This window comes from Ambystoma mexicanum, chromosome 11 (genome assembly GCF_040938575.1).
Source record: "Ambystoma mexicanum isolate Mex_15411 chromosome 11, UKY_AmexF1_1, whole genome shotgun sequence".
In the NCBI taxonomy this organism is placed as follows: Eukaryota; Metazoa; Chordata; class Amphibia; order Caudata; family Ambystomatidae; genus Ambystoma; species Ambystoma mexicanum.
In genome coordinates, this window is record NC_090934.1 from 950,783,017 (window position 1) to 950,808,670 (window position 25,654).

The 25,654-nt window shown below is 42.4% G+C and overlaps 1 protein-coding gene across 2 annotated transcripts in view; it reads right to left on the reverse strand.

The window, feature by feature from the left end:
* The window catches only part of KMT5B (lysine methyltransferase 5B), a 685,933-nt gene extending 663,028 nt beyond the window's left edge, over nt 1-22,905 (reverse strand). Inside the window, exon 1 of one of the 2 annotated variants that reach the window (XM_069624095.1) lies at nt 22,454-22,905. The gene's annotated coding sequence lies outside the window, so the exon portion shown is untranslated. The other variant, XM_069624096.1, reaches the window with a different exon arrangement.
* Nucleotides 22,906-25,654: the final 2,749 nt, after the last annotated feature.

Genomic DNA, 25,654 nt, shown 5'->3' on the forward strand with positions numbered 1-25,654 from the left:
GATTGAAGAAGGAAGGGTGGGAGATTAACCCGAGTAAAATTCAAGGTCCAGCTCAAACAGTGATATTCCTAGGGACTCAGTGGCATCATGGGCATCGCGAAATGGTGCCAAAAGCCCGGCAGAAAATACTTGAATTCACCACTCCAAAGAACAAAAAGCAAGCTCAGCAGTTTATAGGACCGTTTGGGTTTTGGAGACAGCACATTCCCCATTCAGGGCAGATATTGCCCCCCCTACAAGGTGACACAAAAGAAATATGAGTTTCAGTGGGGGGAGGAGCAGCAGGAAGCCTTTGAGCTGGTGAAAGAAACCATACAGCAGGTGCTTGATTTATGGCCATTGAAGGAAGGTGAAGTGGAATTAAATGTGTCTGTACAAGACAATTATGCTAACTGGAGTGTGTGGCAGAAACAAGACAGGAAACGTGTGCCATTGGGGTTTTGGAGTCCTAAGTTGCCCGAAGCTGGTAACTCATACACTCCGTTAGAGAAGCAATTGCTGGCGTGTTATTGGGCTCTTGTTGATACCGAGCAAATGACAGTGGGCCATGATGTATTAATGAGACCAGAAATACCAATCATGCAATGGGTACTGAGCTCTCCTAAAACACATAGAATAGGACATGCTCAAGAAGCCAGCATAATTAAGTGGAAATGGTATATTCAAGACAGAGCCAAATCAGGAAAGGGTGGAGTGGCAAAATTACATGAGCAAGTAGCCGACATACCACCCTCAGATTACATACCACCGGAAGTGCCTGAAAAACGTGAGTCTCCCGTGAAATGGGGAGTACCTTACAGCGATTTGACCGGGGAACAAACAGAACATGCTTGGTTCACGGATGGTTCAGCTCGATATGTGGGAACTGAGCGGTACTGAAAAGCAGTGTCGTACAATCCCAAGACAAAAAAGATGTTGACAACGACAGGGAAAGGGAAGAGCAGTCAGTTTGCAGAGCTTTACGCAGTTTACCAAGCATTGAAACAAGAGACCCCTGGTCAATGTTATGTGTACACAGATTCATGGTCAGTGGCGAATGGATTGGCAGTGTGGTTGCCAACTTGGCAAAAGAATGGGTGGAAGATTCATTCAAAAGAGTTGTGGGGAAAAGAACTGTGGCAAGATATTGCAGAAATGTTATTACAAAGTGAAGTCACTGTATACCATGTGGATGCGCATTGTGCCACAGACTCATTAGAACGTTGGTTTAATTCTGATGCAGACGAACACACCAAGATTTCATCTGTGGATGCAGAGGCTCAGGAAGACAATTTTGAGGGTTTGGCCAAATGGGCCCATCAGAAATGTGGGCACCTTGGAGAAAAGGCTACTATCAGGTGGGCACAAGCTCGAGGAATCAGTCTTCCTTTAGAAGTAGTGAAAACGATCCTTTTGCAATGTCCAGTATGCCAACACCAACTGCATAGACCTATCCCTCAGATTTTTCGGGCTACATTGCGAAGAGGAAAATTACCAGGTCAAATTTGGCAGATTGATTATATCGGTCCCATGCCAATCAGTAGAGGTTGTCAGTATGCATGCACTATTGTGGATACATACTCAGGATATTTGATGGTTTTGCCGTGCAAATGTGCAACACAACTGAACACCATCAGGTTGTTAGATCAGATCATACTACATTATGGAGTGCCTTTGCAGATTCAAAGTGACAATGGGTCACATTTCAAAGGCAAACTAATTCAGGAGTTTTGTCAGGAAAAGGGCATTGAATGGTTGTACCACGTACCATATTACCCAGCTGCTTCCGGGTTAATTGAACGAATGAATGGGTTATTGAAAGAACAGTTGCGCAAATCTGGAGATGGCAATTTAGCAGGCTGGCGTGATCGCGTGTTTGATGCGGTGCAAGTATTAAACAATAGACCTGTGAATGAGCATGAAACTCCTTTGATGCGACTAATGACTCCTACTTTACAGGTTCAACCCAATTCAGTCAGAGAAACACTATTGTACTGGGAAATTACTCCGGGTTCTTTAGCTCCCTATCGAGCAACTCCAGAGTCAGCAGGGGTAGACTTGCATTCCAATGAAGAAATCAGATTAGACCCGAGAGGGATGGTTGTAATTGACACAGGGATTGGAGTACAAATTCCCCCAGAGCATATGGGATGGATTGCCCCTAGATCTGGCCTAGCATTGAAGGGAGTTCAAGTGTTCGGAGGGGTGATTGATGCTGATTACCAAGGCGAGATTAAAGTCATCATGATGAATAGTGGGGACCAATTGTTATCAATCCACAAGGGTGATCGAGTGGCCCAATTGATCATTATTCCCGTTAAGTTGTCTATGATTAAGAAAGGGGAGCCTCCTACAGTGTTAACTACCCGTGGGGATCGCGGTTTTGGCTCTTCAGACAGTATGGTACCGGGTGCAAAGGTGTGGGTGGAAAAGGCAAGTGGCCCACCAGTGCCCGCAGATGTCATTGCATCAGGCAAAGATCAAGTAGTTTTAGTCATGGAGCCTGGTAGAAAGAAATGGCAATATGTGCCCGCAAACAAATGTTACCTGAGAGAGTGATGTGCAACACTGATATCTCTTTTCTGGGTTTGCCTTGTAGATCCTGTGTCTGGCTGGTGTAATTGTGGTACTAAATGGACTCCATTTGGGAGAATTAAACAGCTTGCTGCTACCAACGAAAAATGTCACATCTGTGCCAGTGATCAAGGGGATACTGATAGTGATGAATAATGTTGTCCCAAAGCAGCCTTATGCCGATGCCGAAAAGCCAGCCAGACCGAAGACATGGATTCGTGAAATGCGGCAAACACGTCAGGAGCAAGTGAAAACAACCTTGATGCCAGTCATGCGAGATGCATTTTCAGGACGGCGAAAACATTCTCCTATGATCACCCAGACGGAGAATATGTGGATATATCTGGCACAGCAAGTACTCAACCTATCACACTTCTGTCTTACTGATGTGCCCAATGCTGAAGCTTTACTCACTACGTGCTCAGTAGCAGTGCCGACGCCTGTTCCGGTCTTAAAGCATATATTCAGCGTCACACACAATGATTCTTTGGTTCAAGATTCGGATATTAGGCAATCTTTTTCCGTTTATGAGTACTGTCGGTTCTGCCAAGAAACCGATCGCAAATGGAGAAATTTGACACGTGTTATTACTTCTAATATAACCCAAGGTGATGTCTGTTATTTTATGACATGCAATGCACAAGAAATTGGCAAATGCCGAGAGATCGATTTAACCCAACAGCACAATCATACAATGTTTGAGAGACGACTGTGTTGGCGAGTGCCACGCACATGCACCAGTGTAAATAATACTATGTCTTGTAATCATACAGTGATAGCTGCCAGTCATTTGAATCATGTGAAACTTCCAACAGGATGGCTCTTTTCATGTGGCAACATCACATACACTTATATTCCAGCTAACATTTCCGGAGGTCCATGTGCTTTAACTCGATTAGGACTAATGATGTTTCCTTTACACCAAGCGATAACTCGAGGTAAAAGGTCAACTTTCGAATCTGCAGGTCTATCTCCCGATTGTGATTCACATGTACACTTGTTATCAAAAGCTGAGGTTCTAGCATTAACCCTTTCATTAGTGGGAGTTTGGGGTTTAGCTGCTGGGGGATTACAAATCTTTGATGAAATTAGCATGTTTAGTAGTCAAAAGCCTTAATCATACTTCCCAGGCATTAGAAATTCCTCCTTGATAGTCAAGTTATTAGAAAAGCAACTTTGCAGAACAGAGCTGCTGTTGATTACCTATTGCTAAAGCATAATTTAGGGTGTAACGCATTTGAAGGTATGTGTTATTTTAATCTAAGTGACCATTCACGATCCATTGAAAGTCATAGTCGAGGTTTGAGGGATCTAATTTCTCAAGTGTCTGAAGATCGTATTGGGAATTGGTGGGATTGGTTATTTTCTTGGATACCTGATATTGGGGTTACACTACGTTACGTTTTTGCTTGCATTTTCATTATATTAGCTATCATAATAGCTGGTTGTTGTTGTATTCAATGTATTTCCAATTTAGTTTTAATATTTCGTAGGTTTCAGAGACTGGCTCCTTTGCCACCGGGCTATGAAGGTAAATATCCAAGGGTGGAATTGTTATGCTTGAACTAAAATGGCGCTGGTGCGCAATAGGGATGTAACGGTACAACGGTATACCGTTAAAGATACCGTGAACCACTCAATTGAACAATAATAACCGTCACATTGTTTATACCGGTATACCGTTTATACCGTTAAGTGTGCTTTTCAATCTGATTTGGAAAGGCTGCAGTAAGCAAGTGCTGCATAGTGTTGGCCTTGCACTGTTGGATGTGCCATCTGCCAAGTAGTTTCAGTTGGAGCAGTTTTTAATGCCATTGCATAAACCACACGTGCCTGACACAAAATCAATATGTTAGCAATAGGAAGAATAAATACAGTGCCAAGAAGGGAAAGGGTTTACTTTGGGTTGGCGACTTTGGGGTTTATATATTTATAATGGATAATGTTTGCTAAACATATGACAATGGGGTATTTGCCTGGTTCTATCATTGAATTTACATATAATAAGTCACATTGCGAAATTCACTCATCTCTATGGGTATTCCCTGCTGCCATACCAAAGGGTAACATGTCCGTGATTACATGAACACCTTTTGGCCCGCAAGTAAACTAAAGGCTGTAACGTAAAGAGAGCGTGCGTGTGTGTGTGTATGCGCACAAGCTTATACTACCGTCAGCCTCCATTGATCTGTGGCATGCAGGTTATAAAGATGGCAACATGTTCATCTTCACCAGTAGCCAGTGGGGGAGCTAAAAGCCAAAATGACCACTTAAGAAAAGCTATTCAGTTTGCTTTGCCAGTCGCAGCAGGGCCCCACCTCCACCTCCTCTCCACACGTGCGTTTGTGTTTGGTGGAAGCAAGGGGTGGCATTTCAGTGGAAAGTATGTTGAAAAGCCCAATTCTGGCCCTGGGTGCCTGTTTTTGTTTGTGATGATAAATCTGACAATTTATGACCTTTTAGAAAATATTTGTTAAGATTGGTTAACTCCAACTGCTATACCGCGATAACCATGATATACCGTCATTTGGCAAGAAGGTTATCGTACCATCATAAAACTAATACCGTAACACCCCTAGTGCGCAATGTATTCTGGGAGCGCGCGGAGCCATGATGGATATTTACTTCATGCCGCAGTGAAAAACTGCACACATTTTGCTGAGTGTTAGATTCACGTTGCTGAGGAAAACATGCTTTCCAAACCTGGTATGCGGTCAAGGACATTTCTGCTGGGAAAGCTAACTTTGTTATGGTTTGTTACTGTTCTCCGCGAAGCGTGTTTTTAGAGGAGGGAGGCACTCTGCTCCTTGAGGGTAGCTCTCGATTGACCCATCTGGCAACCAACGGCTGCTCATCAACCGCGCAAGTGCCATTTCCAGAAGGCCCCTTTGCGGAGTGTGTATATATGCAGAAACCCAGAGGTGGTCAGGTGAGACTTCAGCCGGAGGAGGATGCTTACGTCCGGCACTCCTGGCACTCCTGTGAGCTGTGGTGCCCTCGGCCTGGCTGTTCCTGGGGTCTTCCAGCCGCTTCTGGGTGAGATGAGGAATCCAGTTACGCTCACGGTGATGTATTTCCTTTTGAATTCTTTGCTTCTTCTGTGATTTATTTACTTCTGTGAGTTATTTCTATGTTATCACTGGTTGCTTCCAAGCTTTGAATAAATAGCCGTATAAGTGCTGATTATCTTCTAAGAGTGTGTGGTTACGAGTTATTGAGTCTTTCTGCGTTCAACGTATTTGCTCTATAATTGCATTGGTGATTTAGGTTTTTCCGTGCACTCTGGGGAGAGCAATACACATACACAATCCAAGGGGAACAAAGCAAATTTATGACAGAATGGACAACCTTTCTGGACTTCTCCGTGGTGATTATGCTGAACAATACTGCCCTCATAGACTACCCCTACAAGGAATATCCTGAACACTCTATGGGATCTCAATTAACAACTTTGTCATCCACACAACCTACAAAATTATACATTTAACGAAACTCCACCAAGCATGCCTCTGTCAACATCGGTATTACCAAACAATCCTTACCCTCCAGTACCCAAAGATCATGGTTTAGAATTATAACCAACAGTTCTGATCAGCTTGAACTCAAGATATATGGGCCTACTTGACAAAAACCTGCCCCTGCTTTGGTGATTTCCAAGACGACTTTGGGAAAAAGGAATTTACGATAATTCACCAAATGAAGGCAAAGTCTATAAGGAAAATCACTACAAGGGGCATTTCGGCTTGAGCTTGTGGTCCCAACAGACAAGGAAAATATTCAATCAATGCAAGGGGCATTTTGTCTTGGGCTTGAGGTTGTGGTCCCAACAGACAAGGAAATTATCCTGAATAGGGCAAACATCCTATCACTTTTTCATGAGATTCCAAACTTACATTATGTCAACTCATCTGACTTTGAGTTTCCATGTTTCTACAGTTTACACAATGCGATCTTGCATATTCACTCTCACCTAACATATAATGTAATATTGTTGGACGCGGAGACTCTTCTATCTCTATGGTACGTCCTATTTCCATTTGATTCTAACATCTTGTCATCAGATTGTGCGACTAATCCATCCGAGTCACTGCCAGAGCAAATCATTAGACAACATAACCATTCAATGTAACAACGTCTATGCCCGAAAGGTAACGTTCAAAGAGCAGAGCGATAATTTCTCTGCCAAGGTCATGGTGGGTCTATGCTGTGACCACTCAAACATCTTCAACAGCATTACAAAAAAAATGTCTTTAGTGTGCAATCATTAACAGTGTTATCTTGGAACTGTAGAGGTTTCAGGGATTTATTTTCTGACTCGTCCAGTCCTATTAACAAAACATACTCAGATATTGTACTCCTTCAAGACGTCTTGCTCAGGGAAAACCCTGTGCTTAACACCTACACGTCATTTTTGATGTAAGCAAAAAAAGGGTCAAAGGATGCCCTTATGGATGACTTTTAGCAGCGATCAAAAGAAACACTGGTACCTTTACATCACAATGGCAATTTTCAACTGCACACATACAAACTTTAAAAATTACAAGGGATGAAGTGCTCATTCAATTCCGATGTGGGTGTTACCTTAGTCCTAAACATCCATTGGAATACTGATAAATCAAAATGAAGTGGTACCTGAGCCACACTTGCGATAGCGTGACATCTGGTGATCTGAATTGTATTTGGTTTCCTTTTAAAGAATCTGGAGATAGTGGACATTTTCTCTACAGACTCCAATCATGTGCTATGGGTATACATGTGCTTGAATTGATACATTGTTGGTGTATACAACAATTAGTTGTGAAGTTCCTCCTAAATATACATGATGCAATGAAAATTCTAGTTCAACTATCGATTACTTCTTTGTATCTTCGTCTGTGTTTAGAAATAGTTCTTCTCTCCAGGTTATGCCTTGCCTGGGAAGATACTGGGGCTACTAATAGCGATGACAGAACTATGCAACCAGTGTTGGTAAATGGAAGCCTTACTAGAATGATATGGTACCCTATTAGGTAAAAGGTTTTATAATAATTTAGTGAGACATAATAACATTGTCCAAGCCTTGCCATCCAAATCTAAAAACTTAGATGAGTATTCCAACTACCTCTTGTAAATTGGGCACAGCAAATCTAAAACGTAACTGTTGGGGGAAGTCCAAAACCCTTACAACTGTACTCTGCAAAACAAAAACAAAAAAAAGAGCTGAGAAGAGATCTAAGAGATACCAAGGGTTTGTCATCCACCAACACTTAAAAATACACAAGTTGATCAAACCGAGGTACAAAAACTGGGTCAAAGCGTACAAGACTCAACAAATTCCAAATGACTCTGAAAAGATGTTGCATTGCTTAACCTCAAAGAACATGCCCACTTTTTGGTAACTAATAAATAAAGAATCTAATTTCCAAATAACTCATCAGTGGAATCCAATTAATGAGAAACTGGATGGGCCACTTCTGTAAATTATACAGCTTTCCAGGAAAAAGCTACAATTTGGACAATACTGTAGAAAATGCAGTTGGTCTGTTACTTTAGACAGGGTGTTGTTTTGCGAAATAATACTCAAAAATAAATCTAGCTATGCCCCAGGGCTAGATGGCTGTTCTAATCCTACCCTAGAGGGCAATCCCGAGGCTGGCCTAAAATGTTATTTAACTTATTTGAAGTAATAATAAAAACTAGGACCGCTCCCTCTTCATGGTGAAAAAAAAATAATCACATCTTGTTCCAATTTTTAAAAAGGGTGACAGGTTATAACTACCTTCCTATAGCGCTATTGGAAATTACAACACAAAAATCCTTTCTCCAATAATGCTGCAAGAAATGGTAAAGAGTAGTCCTATAATTCTGATCACATTGACATTTTCCAATCAGGATTCAGGAAATGTTTGTTGATAGCACTTATGTTATGATACTTCACATTCTACAAAAGAGATCACTGTTTCTTTTGCGCCAGATTTCAATTTAATTAGCGCATTTGATAGTTAACCAAACTCTCTTGTGCGCTAAATTAGATAAGTGGGGGCTGTCCATCCTCCTTTTGTAGTATTTTAGAGTACTTAAACCCTGACAAAACAGCCCAAGCTAAACTAGCACCTAAGGGGAACAGGTCTAGATCTATCTACACCTGTAGGGGCCTACACGAGGAGCGGGTCTTGGTCTGTGCACGTTTTAATGTATTCATTTTTTATAAGAAGGGAGCATTTACGGTATACAAAATTATTCCCTCCCTATATGCTGACAATTTAATCTTATGTGATCAGACCCCCAAAGATCTCCAACAATCCCTTGAAGCTTCATCTGCATGTGCAGAGAAATGAAATAGAAATAAACAAACATAGTAAAAACAAAAATGTTGAGACTATCTGCTCATACAAAACAGAACACCAGAAGTCTCAATGCATATTGAACAAAGAAAAGCTCAAAGTGTTCAATGCTTCCTGGTTTCTTTATTGAACATAAAACCTCTATTAGCAGAACATACAGAAAACTAAACATTAAGATCCTAACATTAGCTATTAAATAAAGGAAAGTACACCTTAAATTTGGACGCGTGTCTGCTCTTCCAGCGATTAGGTTTTACAAACAAAAAGTGGTCCCATGTATCACTTAAGGAGCGGAGTTTCTAGATCCTAAAACGCTTATGATTTGGACCACTCTTGAAGGAGTATTTTGGAGATACTTGCTGGGACTCCCAAACAGTGTGCCAACACGTACTATGCGCTATGAACTGGTATTATCGTCACCAGAGACGTGTGATATGGAAAGTGCTCTGTTTACAGAGAAACATGTTGTTTCCTCCAACATGGTCTCTATTTCAAGATCTTGCTGAAAATGTACATATGAAGAAGATTCCGGAATTAAAGAATATATATATTTTTTTTAAGTTACCTTCTGTCAGAACTACAGGTTCCTGTGGAAACCTTTTCTATTCCTTTATTGGAAACTAATAAGAGATTATTATTATTATTATTATATGATTGGTGTAAAACAAAAGACGGCATTAGTAAATAAAAACTCTTTTTAGAAATGAACCTTTTTTTTTAAACTTTAAAATTCACTGCCACCTTATCTTTGAAGAAATCAATTCATGAGAGATTGCTTAAATCCGTTTCCAACATTAGGGTTAATAAGAGCAAGAAACCAAATCCCCTGTGAAGAAAGGCACTGTATGCTTTGTGAACTATAAATACATGTACTACACCCATCCAGCAGAGTCATCGCAGATGCCTCAAGAACCAGGTTGTTATATAGCACATCATTTTATTATGTGTATTCCAAAATATACATGATCCAGTTATGTTACAATAAAAACATTACACCCTACCATTAATTAACACCAAAGTTGTCCATAATCACCCCTATAAATGTATTTACTAAATATGTAGCAATAAACTAGTGACAGTTTATTATATATTCATTTCCTGCTAATCCTAATGTTGCAATGTGAAGCAGAATCAAAAGGAGGTTTGAGGGAAGAAGGAAACACGAAGCAGGAAGAGCCGGGAGTACCGGTTGGAAAGACACATACACCCGGCTAACGGAGTTAGATCCCACTCCTACCCCAGTGCGATGGAATGATGCACGCAGATATAGAGACCCAGTCAGGCGACGGGAGCTGTACTTGACTCGACCGACTTCCAGCCCAACCTACTACAACCCCGACCCTCCGGCGTCCCGAATATATAACGTAATACGAGAGGATACCAAACCAGCATGTTACAACCCCAATCTTACAACAATCCAATGACCTATAAGGGGCATCAGGTCCGATGCAGCAACCTCGTCTCCAGGACGAGTGTGAAACGCCACGCCGGGACAAACAGAACAGGGGGCGGAGCCTTACCGTATGTCGTACTGTTGCAGAGGAACACGGAGCATGATGGGAAGGGAGTGAGAGATGTCACTCAGGGCTGCCGCGATGCATCAAGAGGGAGTCACAGAACGGCAGCTTTTAAAGGGGAGAAGACGCAGAGAATTCAACCTACAGAAGAAACGCTAGTCAGGGACAGCAAGCGTGATGAAAAGGATAAAAGCCTGCAAACTAATCGGGCGTGGTTATCGTTTTGTTTCAGAACGCTGGCGAGGAGTGAGAGAGGGAAGGAACGAATGGTGGGCCTATCCGGACACCAAGGAGTAGGAGTAAGAGGCAGTTAAGGGAACTTATTTTATTCCAACGCAAGAAATCTAGACAGGGAAGTAACTGTCAGAAGAACATTGTTATTATTTTTGAACAATTTGGTAATAATGGCTATTATTTCTGCAACTACCCTGGCTACAGTGTCTCACTTTCAGAAGTGGCAACGAAGGTGGGATTTGGTGACAGCGCGATGGGAGAATCTGATCAAAACTTTGTCCGAAGGACAGCAACAGCTACAGAAGCTTATACAGCTGCAGACACAACAAGCGGTTGCCGACCGACAGGCTTTCCAACAAGCCATCTAATTAAAGAGTGCATTGCAGACGATGGCCCAGGACAAACAACATGAAAACATCATCCGGCTTACAGATGTGGTGGCTATCTCCAGGAACCAGCCTTTGGTGACGCCTGCCCTACTGCAGAAGTATAAGGATGGAGAGGACCTCGCTTTTTTCTTTACTACCTTTGAGAGGACAGCAAGAAATGCACAGTGGCCTTCCGAACGATGGGGGCAATATGTAGCACCTCTATTGTCCGGAGTAATGCAGAGGGCATACCAGGCGGTAAACCCCAATGGTAGTACACCATATGGAGAGATCAATGCAGCGGTGCTAGACCAGTTGGGTCTAGACGCAGAAGCATACCGCATACAGCTACGTGATACTAAGTTGCAACCCGGGGAGAGTCCCAGACAGCTGTGCTACCGTATTAAGGACTTGGTTAAAAAATTGTTACACACACCCACTCCTTATAACCAAGACCTACTCGACAAAGTCCCCTTAGAACACTTTGTTGAAGCACTACCGGGTCCAATGCAAAGATGGGTGAGGCAGCACCACCTATCCACCCTAGCAGAAGCGGTAGACATAGCGTCTGGATACCAGAAGGCTGGTATCAATCGGATACCTACACCCAGAACTATTTGAGGACGTCCTTACCCAGTAGCGATCAAAGAGGGACAAGAAACCTATACCCTAAATGGAGACAACTGGAGGAACAGCCAAGAAGGACAGAAGAGAAGAGGCACAGTCGGAAGAGAAACCACTTTCTACTGGATACCGACAGCCCCAATTTCGAATGTAGCAAATGGGGACACATAGGGAGGTTCACAAGAGAAGGGGTGCAGAACCTATGGAAAATGGGTACATGAAGTCCTATCCAGAAGAAAGTATCCCTGGTCAATACATTGTTGAGATACAAGTCGACGGAAGACCAGACCAGGCACTACTGGACTACGGCAGTAAGCAGACCGCCATCTCACCAACCGTGAGTAGCTCTCCTAATTTGCCTAATGTAGTGGTACCAGATACAAGTTGAGTTAGAAAAGGAAGTGACTTCCCTAAAAGCTGCAGCCCTGCCCTCTCTATCCACCCCGGTATCATAGGTACAGATCTGCCCAGCTTTGACCAGGTGATGAGTAATACAGCAAGAAGAGAGCAAAGAACCAAAAAGGGGATTCCCACCGACCAGGTCCACCCCGTCCCAAGGAAAGCACAAGGATTCCAAAGACGGAATCGAGTTGCCTGGTGTCAGGCCAGCTATATGACCCGTCCAATTGATTGGAAAACCAAAGAACGCGAAGATTCCATTCGAGGGGAGACCCAGACAGACCCTATGCTTAGAATAGCCTGAGAAATGGCTACCAATGAAGGGGACCCAGACCCTTCCATGGGGCCAGGTTTTTCTATTTAGTAATGGACTAATATATAGGAAATATAAGGCGGAAGACAGGACAACAAGGGAACAATTGGTATTACCCAAGTCTCATCAAATGGTAATACAGCTGGCACACAACCACCCATGTCGCGGCTTTATGGCATCGCTAAAAACCCAACAGAGTATCCTAAAGAGGTTTTACTGGCCAGGGGTTTATGGAGAAGTGGCCCGGTTCTGCAAGGGATGTCCTGCCTGTCAACTAAATAGCGTAACAATACCCGCTAAAGCCCCCTTACAATGAATGCCGCTCGTATCTGTTTCAATTCAAAGAATCGGTATGGATATAGTAGGCCCACTGGAACCAGCAACCAGAGGATAGAAATACCAGATGGTAATCGTTCTTTATGTCACACGGTACCCTGAAAGCATTCCCCCTTAAAGGAACCTCAGCCTGACAAATGTGTGACCAGTCGATACCCTTCTTTGCTCGAGTAGGCCTACCCTCAGAAGTCCTCACGGATCAAGGGACTAACTTTATGTCCACCGTTTTACATCAAGTGTACGAACATTTACAGATCAAGCAACTAAGAACTTCAGTTTACCATCCCCAAACAGATGGACTTGCTGAAAGATATAATAAAACCATCAAAGAAAATGGTAAAGAGAGTGACTGGTCCAGAGGGGAAGGACTGGGACAGCGTACTACCCCTAGTCCTAATGGTGTTAAGAGATACACCTCAATCGTCTACGTGTTTTTCCCCTTTTGAACTATTATTCGGAAGACAACCATTCTGGATCTAGTAAAAGAAGAATGGGGAGACATCCAAAGAGATGTCCTTAACCGAATATACTGAAGAGTTAAAGGAGCACCTAACCACTTTACGCACCATGGCAGAAGAGAATCTCAGACAAGCCCAATCGACACAGGAAAGGGCTTACAATAGGGAAGCAGTATGAGAACTTTTAAGTCAGGTGACCAAGTACTAATACTCCTCCCCACAAGCAACAATAAGTTGCTAACCTGATGGAAGGGCCCTACATAATCAAGGATGTTGTCGGTCCAGTGACGTATCGAGTGCATCAACACGATCCATCGCCCACTGACAAGGTGTATCACATAAACCTGTTAAAAAAATGGATAGATCCAGTCCCAATCGCAGTGATGGAAAAAGGCAAACCAGAAGAATCAGGACAGGCAATACCCAAAACACATGTGCAATGGGGAGCAGCCTTACTGCCTGCCATGAATCCAAGTTGATAATCAGACTATCCACACACACGAAAACGTTCTCTCTCCCAGGGAGGACCAACTTGATTGAACATCACATTGAGACCAAACCAGGACAGACAGTCGGGCTTAGACATTACAAGCCAGACGACGAATAATCAAGGCGGAAGTGGAAGACATGTTACACATGAATATCATCAAACCCTCAACCAGTGTATGGTGCTCCCGATAGTATTAGTGCCGAAACCGGACGGCTCTGTTCGATTTTGCATGGACTATCGTCAATTGAATTCAGTGTCCCAATACGAAGCATACCCCATGCCTAGGATGGATGAACTGCTAGAAAGGCTAGGGTTCGCACACTTCCCCGAGTACAATGGACTTAACCAAGTGATACTGGCAGATTCCCTTACCAGGCCAGGACCGAAAGAAAACCGCCTTCTCTACCCCGCAAGGGCTATACCCATTCAAGGTTCTACCGTTTGGGTCGCATGGGGCACCAGCAACATTCCAGAGGTTGATGGATGTGATATTACAGCCACATGATGGATACGCTGCAGCATACCTTGACGATATAGTGGTATATAGCAGAACATGGAGCGAACATCTACAACATCTAGAGACAGTGGTGACAGCTTTGCATAAAGCTGGTCTACACATAAACCCCAGGAAAACTGTAATAGGAGCCCATGAGACCAGGTATCTGGGACATCTGATGGGAGGAGGGGTACTACGACCTCAGTTTTCTAAGATCGAGGCTATTCAGAGAACCCTGACGCCCTCCACTAGAAAGCCGATCTGGGTCTTTCTAGGTTTCATCGGCTACTACCAATGATTTATACCGGACTTCTCTACAGTTGCGGCACCCTTAACAGACACGCTGAGGAACAACCAATCTCCCAACCTGACCAATAATGAAGCAGGATTAACGGCTATCGAGGTCCTGAAACAAAGGATCACCTTGGAACCCGTCCTAAGGTGCCCGGATTTTCACAAGCACTTCTATCTACAGACAGATGCCTCGGATCAAGGATTGGGTGCTGTGCTTTCACAAGAACAAGATGGTAGCCTCCAACTGGTCTGTTTTATAAACAGAAAACGTGTACCAGAAGGAGTGCTTAGCGATAAAATGGGCTGTTGATACCCTTAAATACTACCTGCTAGGTCGTCGCTTCACTCTGTACACGGACCATGCTCCTTTGCAGTGGCTCGCCAAGCATAAGGACACCAACCCGCGGGTCCTCCGCTGGTTCCTATCCCTACAGCCTTTTGAGTTCCTTACTTTGCAAAGACCAGCCGGTTTTCAGCTGGTGGCTGACTACCTTTCCCGATCGGCCTGGGGTTGTGGTGGGGATGTGTGAAGCAGAATCAAGAGTAGGTTTGAGGGGAGAAGGAAACACGAAGCAGGTAGCGGGCCACGTATGGAGAACACAGGAAGAGCCAGGAGTACCGGTTGGATAGACACATACACCCGCTCTAATGAAGTTAGATCACACTCCTACCCCAGAGCGATGGAATGATGCACGCAGATATAGACACCCAGTCAGGCGACAGGAGCTGTACTTGACTCGACCGACTTCCAGACCGACCTACTACAACCGACCCTCTGGCGTCCCGAATATATAACGTAATACGAGAGGATAACAAACCAGCATGTTACAACCTCAATCCTACGGCGTCCCAATTACCTATGAAGGGGCTTCAAGTCCGACGCAGCAAACTTGTCTCCAGGACGAGTGTGAAACGCCATGCCGGGACAAACAGAACAGGGTGCGGAGCCTTACCGTATGTCATACGGTTCCAGAGGAGCACAAAGCATGATGAGAAGAGAGTGAGAGATGTCACTCAGGGCTGCATCAAGAGGGAGTCACAGAACAGCAGCTTTTAAAGGGGAGGAGACGCAGAGAAGTCAACCTATAGAAAAAAAACGCTAGGATTGGTGGGGAAGCAAGCGTGAGGAAAAGGATAAAAGCCCGGGGCATGGTTATCGTTTTGTTTCAGAACGTTGGCTAGGAGAGAGAGAGAGAGAGAAGGAGCGAATGGTGGGCCTATCCGGACACCAAGGAGTAGGAGTAAGAGGCAGTTAAGGGAACTTCCTTTATTCTGACGCAAGGCATCTAGACAGTGAAGTAACTGTCAGAAGAACATTGTTATCATTATTCTTTGAAAAATTTGGTAATAAAAGGCTATTATTTCGGCAACTACCCCAGCTACAGTGTCTCACTTTCACAGCTCCCTATTCTAAAGATATATACCGAAATGGATATAATTTCTTACTCAACATGTTTCAGTTCTCTACATTACATTTCTTTCATCAGGAGTACAAATTGTGTTATTTCTCGATTAAGAAGTATTTTGAACATGTATACAAAAACAATTAATCAATTAATTTCCCCCTTCTTAAACGCACTTCTGTATTATAACTTTAAAACCAATCCATTCTTGGGGGAATCTGCAGAGGAAACTTTAAAGGAGAAGAACGAGTGACTCCTTCTACTCATATTACTATATTATACACATCATAGAGCAGGAAGTTAATCATTACTTTCTCTGAGATGTTCTTCCCTCTGGTTTTGTATTCACCAAGTTTACAATTTAAAGTGGCTCACCTCTGAAAATTATATAACTTATACATAGATGAACACTTGTCAAATCAGGTATTGAGGCCAGGAACATTGTATAATCCAAAGAAAGACTATTTCATATACCATTTCAATGATCTTGTTTTTAACAAAGGACCACTAGTCCTCATGCTAGTTGTGACACCCACTAGATCCCTGCAGGTTTAGAATTAAATTAAATGTTCTCACTTTTATTCTTTTTATCACCATATAAAAGGTTCAAGGAACAGGCAACCGTAACTAATTAACTCACGGCTCATCTGCACCGTACTAAACGCTTTCGTTGGGATCCGTTCACATCACTACCGCTTAAGACTTCATTACTTTACTTCCCCTACTAAGCGGATACATAAACATAACGGATAGTAAATCCAATGTAATTATATACATGGTACTTCACCAAGTTTTGTATCACCCCTTGAACGATCTTAGCATTTACTAGTGTTAGAGCGTTGGTCTCGGGGCTATTTATAAAATGTTGACTAGTTACAAATAGCCTCGAGACCAACGCTGCGACTTTAGCAGTGAGAAGTATATCACAGACGTTTGCATGCAGTTTGGAGCCGCTAACACTTGGTAAAATTGTTTGAGTAGGGATTAAAAACCTGAGAAGAAAATCTCAGAGAAGGTAATGATTAACCGTTTGCTCTATGGTGTGTATAATCTAGTAACATGAGTAGAAGGAGTCACTAATTCTTCTCCTTTAAACTGACATCTGCAGAGTTCTACAAGAATGTATTGGTTTTAAAGTTGTAATACAGAAGCGGGTTTAAGAAAAGGAAATTAATTGAAATTGTTGTTATCTACATGTTCAGAATACTTCTTAATTTAGAAATAACACAATTTGTATACCTGATGAAAGTTCCAAGCAACATAATGTAGAGAAAAGAAACATGTTGATTAAGAAGTGACATACATTTCAGTATATCTTTAGAATAGGGTGCACTAATGTTTTTTTCAGAAATAATTGTAAACAGCAACACTAGGTTACGCAGGAAATGAATATACAATGAACTGCCACTAGTTTATTGCTAGTCATTTAGTAAATAGAGAGGATTGGTTATGAAAAACTTTGGTGTTAATTAGTAGGGTGTGCTTTTACTGTAACATAACGGGATGATATATTTTGTAGTAGAGATAATAAAATTCTATTGCGTGAATATAAAAACCTGGTTCTGGAGTCATCTGTGATGACTTTGTTGGATGGTTATTAGATTTATTGATTGATAATACGGTTTGTTGGATGGGTGTTATTATATTTGGTTGATAATACGGGTTTAGCCATCCTAATTGATATCCCAGTTTCCTCCATTATAGATTAATTTACAGAGGCATAAACAGCCTGTTTGGAAAGTCTAGAGCACCTATTGTCAAACATTAGAGGTGTTAAGAGTACACATTTTTACAACTTTTGTATATGGCAAAATTTTTATAAAGACTAAAGATTTTTTGCATAGAATTTTAAATTGCAATCCAATTTCTTTATTTTGTATAATGACGTGTTTATATTTTAAGAACGGTTTATGGTGTGATATTAACCGTAAAACATGAAAATAAAAAATAATGGGGAGGACATCCATTGTGCATAGCTGTTTTTCCACGTTAGTGCCCATAGTTTTCCTAGCAGGTCTGTTGTATCTCGTGTAAAGGTTCAGACCTGTGACATAAGGAAAAAGAAATGTATCAATATATTTAGAATTGTTCTTAAGAAGGCAACCTATTGAGGAGGGGTTTAGGTCAAATGTTTCATTTGATATTTTTTTTTACAATGAATTGCTGGTCTGCATACTTTGTAAAGATTGTGTTTTCTATAAAGCGCTCTTAAGATTCTTTCTCTCCACTGGTCTAGGTGCCCGGTTGATGCTTCCTGAAGGTCCTTCACTGTCCTCATATGCTGGTGGTGATATGGCTCCTGTCAGCAGGCCCAGATTGTCAAAGGAAGTTAAACTCTTTACTACCACATCAACATAAACATCCACTGTATTTCCCACTGGGAGATGTGGATTAAATTTGGATCCTTCCTTCAAGCCAGTTGAAGTCGTTTCTCCAACTTCAATACCAAAGTTGTGGGACCGATACAACAAAATCATGCAACGCCTCCAATATTGTCCTGTATGTTCATCATTTTTGATGTCCGTATGGTGGCTGCCCTTTTCTATGCCTCTTAAATTAACAGTACTGGAGACATCTGATGTTTCCATTAATCATGATAGTAATGCCAGCTTTTCTAGAGTACGCATAGTCTGTCTTTGGGTCCTTTATCGTCACCTTCTCTATAGCAGTAAAAAATGTGTTTAACCTACTTTTTTTTTTTTTAACAACATCTATTCGGACCCGTGTATAATCAAATGACTAGACTTTTCAAAAAGGAAAACCTCTGCTCAGGACGTAAAAAAAGAAAAAAAAAAGTTAGGTCTTATGGACAGGTTTTATTATATCTTTATTTGTTTCTTCTATTTCTCCATCATTATGCTTTCATAGCGCATTTCCCATGTCTGTAGTATCTGATCTCTTTTTACACCGCTTGGATCTTGTACAGTCTCACGTGCTCGCATTCAGTCTTGAAGAGGGGAAAAAAGTGTCCTCGTTTACAACCTTAACATTCATATCGGGAAATCCACCAATTAGCATTTTTGGAGACATGAACTAACAGAGCCATGGTCATGATGTGCAATGCACCTCCAATGCTTTCTCTCCTCTAGTCTAGGTGCCCAGTTAATGCTCCCTGAAGGTCCTCCACTGTCCTCATATCCAGGTGGTGATATGGCTCCTGTCAGCATGCCCAGATTGTCAAAGGACCAGGCAATGTGAAATTGTGGGCCGCAAACAGTCACAAAAAAGGGTTCAACATTGTTACCTACCACCTAAGCTTCCCCACCTGGCCACAAAACTTTACCGCCTTTAGATTTTGAAGGTTCAGGCTCTTCACTTGAATGAGAAAGCCCAATTCTTTTTCCACACACATTATTGCAGCAAATAACATCACAACCAAAAGAAGGGAAACTCTAAACCCAGAGTCTAGTTTCTTCGTTGATTTAATTAACCTTCAACAGATCTGAAGGCATAAAGGGAGTAGGAACATCAAAAGGTCTACAGGCGTGTTTAATACAACCACGCGCCTAGGATCTTATCACATCATGTTACAGGTTTATTTCGGTTAGAACCAATCGAAAAACTATATACACAAAAAGATACTAGAGAGAAACACTAAATGAAGTAAAGTATATTCAAGTTAAAATTCTAAAACTTCATAGATCCCAAGTGAGAAAAACTAAACCTGCATCATAGGATCTAAATATTTGCACATTCTCAGGATGTTTACTAATAAAAAGTAGATGTACAAAATATTAGTTCAACTATTGTATTGATGTAAAATCTTATGGAGAAAAAAGTGCATAACAACCAATAAATCCCTTACCAAACACAGTTGATCATGCATTACCTCCCTGTCTTTATAGAAACTCAGGTAGCACTCCCTCCTCTTCTAATTTTCCCCTATCCATTTCTTCCAAGGCTTTCCTCATTTTCCTTCCTTATATTCTTTCTCTTTTCAATTCTTCTAAACCTAAACAGCAGACAGGTCACAAGTAAGACTTGAATAAGCCATGCAACGGGCGTCTGCATGTTTTCCTCATGAAGGCCACTTGCAGAACATTAGCTGAGAGTTTCTGTTGCTGTCAAATTATAAATGATAGACCCTGCATTCTCTATTAAGCAAAACGTAAAGTGAATTTTTGTTTTCAAGATGTTTGCTCTGCTCCGTTATTGTATACCAGCTGTCCAGCTCTATCCCTTTCCATCTGGTTTTGTGTATACTATTGAAGTACTCTGGGGCAACAAGCGCTTATGACGAAATCTTTGTTGTTCTATTGTAAAACCTCCATAAAATATTTTCAAATTAGAAAAAGCAGGCACAAAATGACCTAACCAATTGGATATTTTAACAATCTGAAATGGCAAGTTCATTGCATTGCCACGAAAAAATGAGTATGTTCTTTATTTACTGATGCAAAATGGTTTCTAGCCAAAGCATCTAATTAAGCAACAAGCAATACCCGATTTCAAATTGCACTCAACAGCCGATGTACATCTCTCTTCCCATCAAAGCCTACAAATAATGATCCCACTATGCTTGTCTTCAGAAAGCGGTTCACCATAAATATTAGTACTTAGTAGATTCCTATTCAATTTGAAACGGGCACTTTTTATGCAGCGTTGTTGACAATGCAGAACAACACACGTTTTATAATCAATGTTTACTACTCTGCTAGCAAAGCAGGTGGGTGGATGGTAATGACACCAAACATTATTACCAAAAGGGTCCAAATCTCCAGATAAGCGCCTTTGTGGTTGTAATTTTCAGGGGTCAGTTTCATGGTAACTACTTTTAATAAATGGAAGCTTTATGCGCATTAAGTAAAATTAAAAAAGTAGTTTCATTTTTAAAAACCCATGTGCAATATAATAGGTTTTGAATTTCGAAATGCACACAGATTAAACACTGTGGGAGATATATGGATACTTAAGTGCACTTTAAAAAACATAGTACCAAATATTTTCTTTGTTTACAACTAGAATTCCACTTGCTGCATGAAAACTCGAGGACAGGCCTCATTGCACATAAAAGTAACAGGCTGCGGAGGACGCCGAGATACGTGTGTGAAATATTCACCTACAGTTTCCAAACACATGCTTTTCAAATTGCAGAGGGGAGGGACTCTTTTTCCGAGAGAGGTTTGTGGTGGTGTTGTAATGGGTGGCGGGGGAGGGCGTTGGAGTTATCGTATAGGAATATGAAACTTGCACAAACATTTAGCACATCTACTTCTTAACAAAACAAACACAAACCACGCAATGTCAAAAAACACCCTTCAAGTGGCCCGTAACAACATAACTACAAGCCGTGACTTTTGGGCCACATTTAAAAAGGGGAAAAAACAAAACTGTCTGAATATGAAAAGGGCGCCAGTTGGCAGGTACGCAAACCTGCTTAGATGAGGCGACATGTACAAAATTAGTTCGTTAACAGACAGGAAATAATAAAATCAATAAAGAAAGCCACATTCGCACACATCAGGAGGGATTGAATACACGGATCAAAACTATCAATCGGTACAACTCAAACCGGTGAGATTTTGACGTGGATGACGACGGACCCCATTGTCTGTGAGGGACTACTATTATATATATATATATATATATATATATATATATAAGACCAAAAACCAACCAAAATTTATGCATCATAGAACATTTTTTTGGCCCTGAAGTGTGAAGGAATTAAAGAGGCAAATGTGGTATTTGACTTCCCACAAAACAAACGTTTCATTTACAATTTCCCTGGCAGAACAGTCGTGCCACAATAAAAAAAAATACCACTGTCACCAACCCCTAGTTTGCAAAGAAGGTGTCAATGGCCCCCTTTGTGGGCCTCCAATAACAGGAGGCGTAGAGTTTAAAGAACAATTCGGGTGCCGCCCATGGGCGGGACCCGAAAACACACCAAGCTAAATGGAGTGCTGCTGATCCCTGCTGGCTGCAATCATCACTACAGGCACCACTTCCTGCATTGGGGGCCCATGTAACCAACACTTGGCTCCCCCGCCGAACAGACAGGGGTTCCCACAACTTGTATAAAGGAAAGTGGTGTTGAGACTGGTAGAGGGGCAGAGAATACAACACCCTCAGTTCCCCTTCCGCACAACACAGATGGAATCTTAATTTCACGGCAAGAGTACGGTTTGTTTACACCTGTCAAACGCCAAGGAAGAAGCCAAGGGGGACTCCGCCCCTGAGTCCCTCCTCCATCTACTCCTAATGTTGTTATAAGAAGGCGGAGCTGGACCCCCATACCCCTGCCCCCCCCGACAAACAAATAGAAAAGTAATTCCCATCTCCCGACGTCAATACATTTACATAAACATTACCTTATTTTCCGTGTTGGGTCCGATGTATTGAAGATACTGCTTGTATATTCGGCGAAAACAAAGTGACTAAGGACTGGGTACTCGCAGTACTTTTGAAAAAAAGAAAAAAAAAATAGCCGAGCCGCTGGCGGGCGAAAAAAAATTAAATCCGGTGGAAAAAAAAAACATGGGATATTAAAATTCAAGATGGCGGCCGAGCGAGAGACTTAGCACAGGCGGAGTAAAAATAGTTCCTCCGCGGGCGCCGGGCACCAAATGGTTCAAGTGTGGGTGGTGTAAGCCCCCAATTGGGCCACTCGCTTCCCAGCGAACTCCCCTGGGTCGTACTCACCACAGTGGGCCTTTTGCGTGCTCCCAGACCGGCCGCCAGCTGATGCGATACCACTTCTTTACAGAGTTAGTTGATTATTTTCGGTGATTTTTTGATTTCCTGCCCGGGTGTTGTGATGTTACGCCTCCTAGCCTATGCCCCGGGTCCTCGCTTTTGATAGGGGAGGCAGGCAGTGTCAGCGCTGGAGACACGTTCGTGTCAGTGTTCGGCGGAGGGATCCGGGAAAATAGCGCCGGCCCTCCTTCTGTTTCCCCCTCCCTACCTCTAGCATCCCTGTCAACCTGCGGATCCGCAGCTTTCGTGTGACCCCCACCACAAACACCCAATTCACCCCACTGCACGATAGGGGCGGAGTGTGGATCAACCACAAAGGTACAACCGTGCCCGTGTGATTCCACAGTATGAGTGGCAGGGTGTAACCTTCATCACATAGCCTCTGGCAGCAGAAGAGTGTGTGACGTTGACCACAAGTATGAGACCCAGAGCGACAAGTGTCACCCACCACAAATACCTTTATTGGTCGACAGCATGACTGTGCTTAGGTGTCACTGCCCCCAACCATCAATACAATCAAAGTAGATATTGATTGCCAAGCCCACAGCAGTTACTAAGGACACCCTGCACGATTTGAGACCACTTGAGGGAGCTTATTTGCACCACGAAGAGGGAGGTTTGATTTATGCCCACTGACTTAAAGTTTAGACTATTTTTATTGGGATTTTAAGAAAAAGAAACCAACAATTCATGGACATTGCCTTACAAGCATCACTTCAATCTTCAATAAACAGGTTGATGCATGGAGCATAATAAAACAAGTGTGAATACATAAGGGTTATGTAGTGCAAGTAAAGTGATATGATAAGGCATTTATAACGCGCCTATACACAAGTGTTTCAAGGCGCGAAGAGGCAAGGGAGAGGGAATGGTACATTATTACACCATTTAACACACACACATATTTCGTTACAAAGTCCTCCCCCAGATATGATTGGCTAACCCTATACAAGGATATCTAATCCCCCTAAATTCTCTTATTGGATATGTTCACCTAACCACCTTCAGCACACATTTACATCAGCAAATATTTAAAGTAGAACCCCTTTTTGGAAATTTTCCATAGTTCATTGTGACATCACACGATTACATATTTACATATCCTAATTTATTAAGTTCCAAGTGGTCCGGGACCTCTTAACCTTGGGTGTGATTCACATGGCTTTTACAAGAACACTTCATCAATCTGAGGAGGAAGGGAAATAAGCAAGTTTCCTTTGAACCAGTGATAAACATCTTATCCACCCAGACTTGCTGGCGTCCCTAGTATTTCTCGTTTCGTGCTTATCTATTACAACTACCATTTCAGCTCACGTGGTCTGTGGCTACATCTTGTAATTTCCCTGAGTACCTAATTGAAACCCATAAACCATTTGCCACCTCTGCCTTTAGTACCTCTTGCAACAGGTTTATTACCTGCCCCCAAGTTGACCCTGCCATGTGGCCAGACTTCTCTGGTCACTGAATAACAAACTCCCATGTTGTCAGAAGATTACATCTCTTATCCAGATCAGCACCAAATCATAAACCTATGACTCACTAGCATTTCATTTAATCCTTGAGGACTCTTCTGAAAGTTTCATGCCCCGGTAGTGTTATCTTTAGTAATAAGTAATATTGATTACTGTAATGCGTTGTATTTGGCTCTTCCTCGTCATCTGCTGCAGTTCTCCATCCTCCTTTTGGCGCACATACTGCACCATTTGTACGCCCGCTTCATTGGCTTGCAGTCGAACAACGCATTCATTTCAAGTCGTCGTGTTTGGTTAACAAGGCCTTCTACAAAAGGGGTGTGGAATATCTTCAATCTAAGTTCTGTCCCCACATATCTGCCAGGTCTCTTCGTTCTGAATCCCTGAAGACTGTCCAACCCTTGAGATTTAGACTCTCTCGGGTAGGAGGGAGATATTTCTCAGTGGCGGTGGCTTAAGCTTGGCATGACCTCCCTTTCTCTCTGCGGGATATTGAGGCCCACCTCCCTTTTTAGCAAGCTTCGAAAACCTTCCTTTTTTAGTCCTGCAATTGCAGTTAGTCGGTTTTCACCCCTACAGTGTTAGCGCCATGATGCCCATGGGCGTACGATGCGCGTTACAAGTGTATTTAACATATGAGGGACCTGCGGTATACAACCTTCCAATGTATTCACCGTGTATCCCCTCTTCCCCAACTTTCCCAAATGTATATATGTCTGTGCATGTGTTCAAGACTACCACATCCCTTCACAGTGGCTTCCCCATCCGCAAATCTCTTCTCTCGCTTGCGCATATAAAGCTCCTCTCTTCCCATCTTTAGCCAAGACATTGCACATCACACAACTACATTGTGTTCACACTGTATCTGCATCAATATGTTGATATGTGTATGAAAATTTAAAATGTATCAACTATACACAAAATAACACTAATAGTAACGCTCATCTTATTCTGATTAACTATACTAGATACATAACAGATTGCAACATTGCACTAACATCACGTACCCCAGTTACCAATATGGCGCGCACAATGCAAACCCTTTTTTCCCATTGAAACCACTATCGACCGCCCAACATTCCCCCCTTTCGTTCATTCATGAACTAATAAACCCATTCCTTGCCCTTTTAAAGCATCTTCTCAGGGAATCAAGACCCTATAAACATCTCTCATGCTAGTCCCACAATGGACTTACTCCTCCAATGAACAAACCCAACTCGTCCCCCCACCGTTTCCACAATCTACTCACTGTTCCACACAATCCTCGGACAGCACCTGGAATCCCAACCAACCCAGCATCCATTTCTAACTCGGTCTGAGTACCCATGTGAAATGAAATGGCAGTGGCTCTAGCCTTGGACAGTTTTACAGTCATCATGGCAGCTGCTTTCGGTATCTTGGCAGAACAGCATCGTAAGAGCATCTGACAGGTACAAAAAATAAGTGAAAAAAAAATTGTCATAAGGATCTTCACAGTTATGCTCATCCAAGTACCCGAGTCCAACCAAAGGTCATTCGTAATTCCTGCTTCTGTCTCCATGGCCCCCCTACGTTAATGCCATGCCATTTTCTGACTCATCAGGGGGCACAAAGGTGCAACATGTGCTCCTTTTTTTCTGACAAAGACCCCCCTCCGTGGCTGTCAGGAGGTCGAGGGTGTACCTATTTTGTCAAA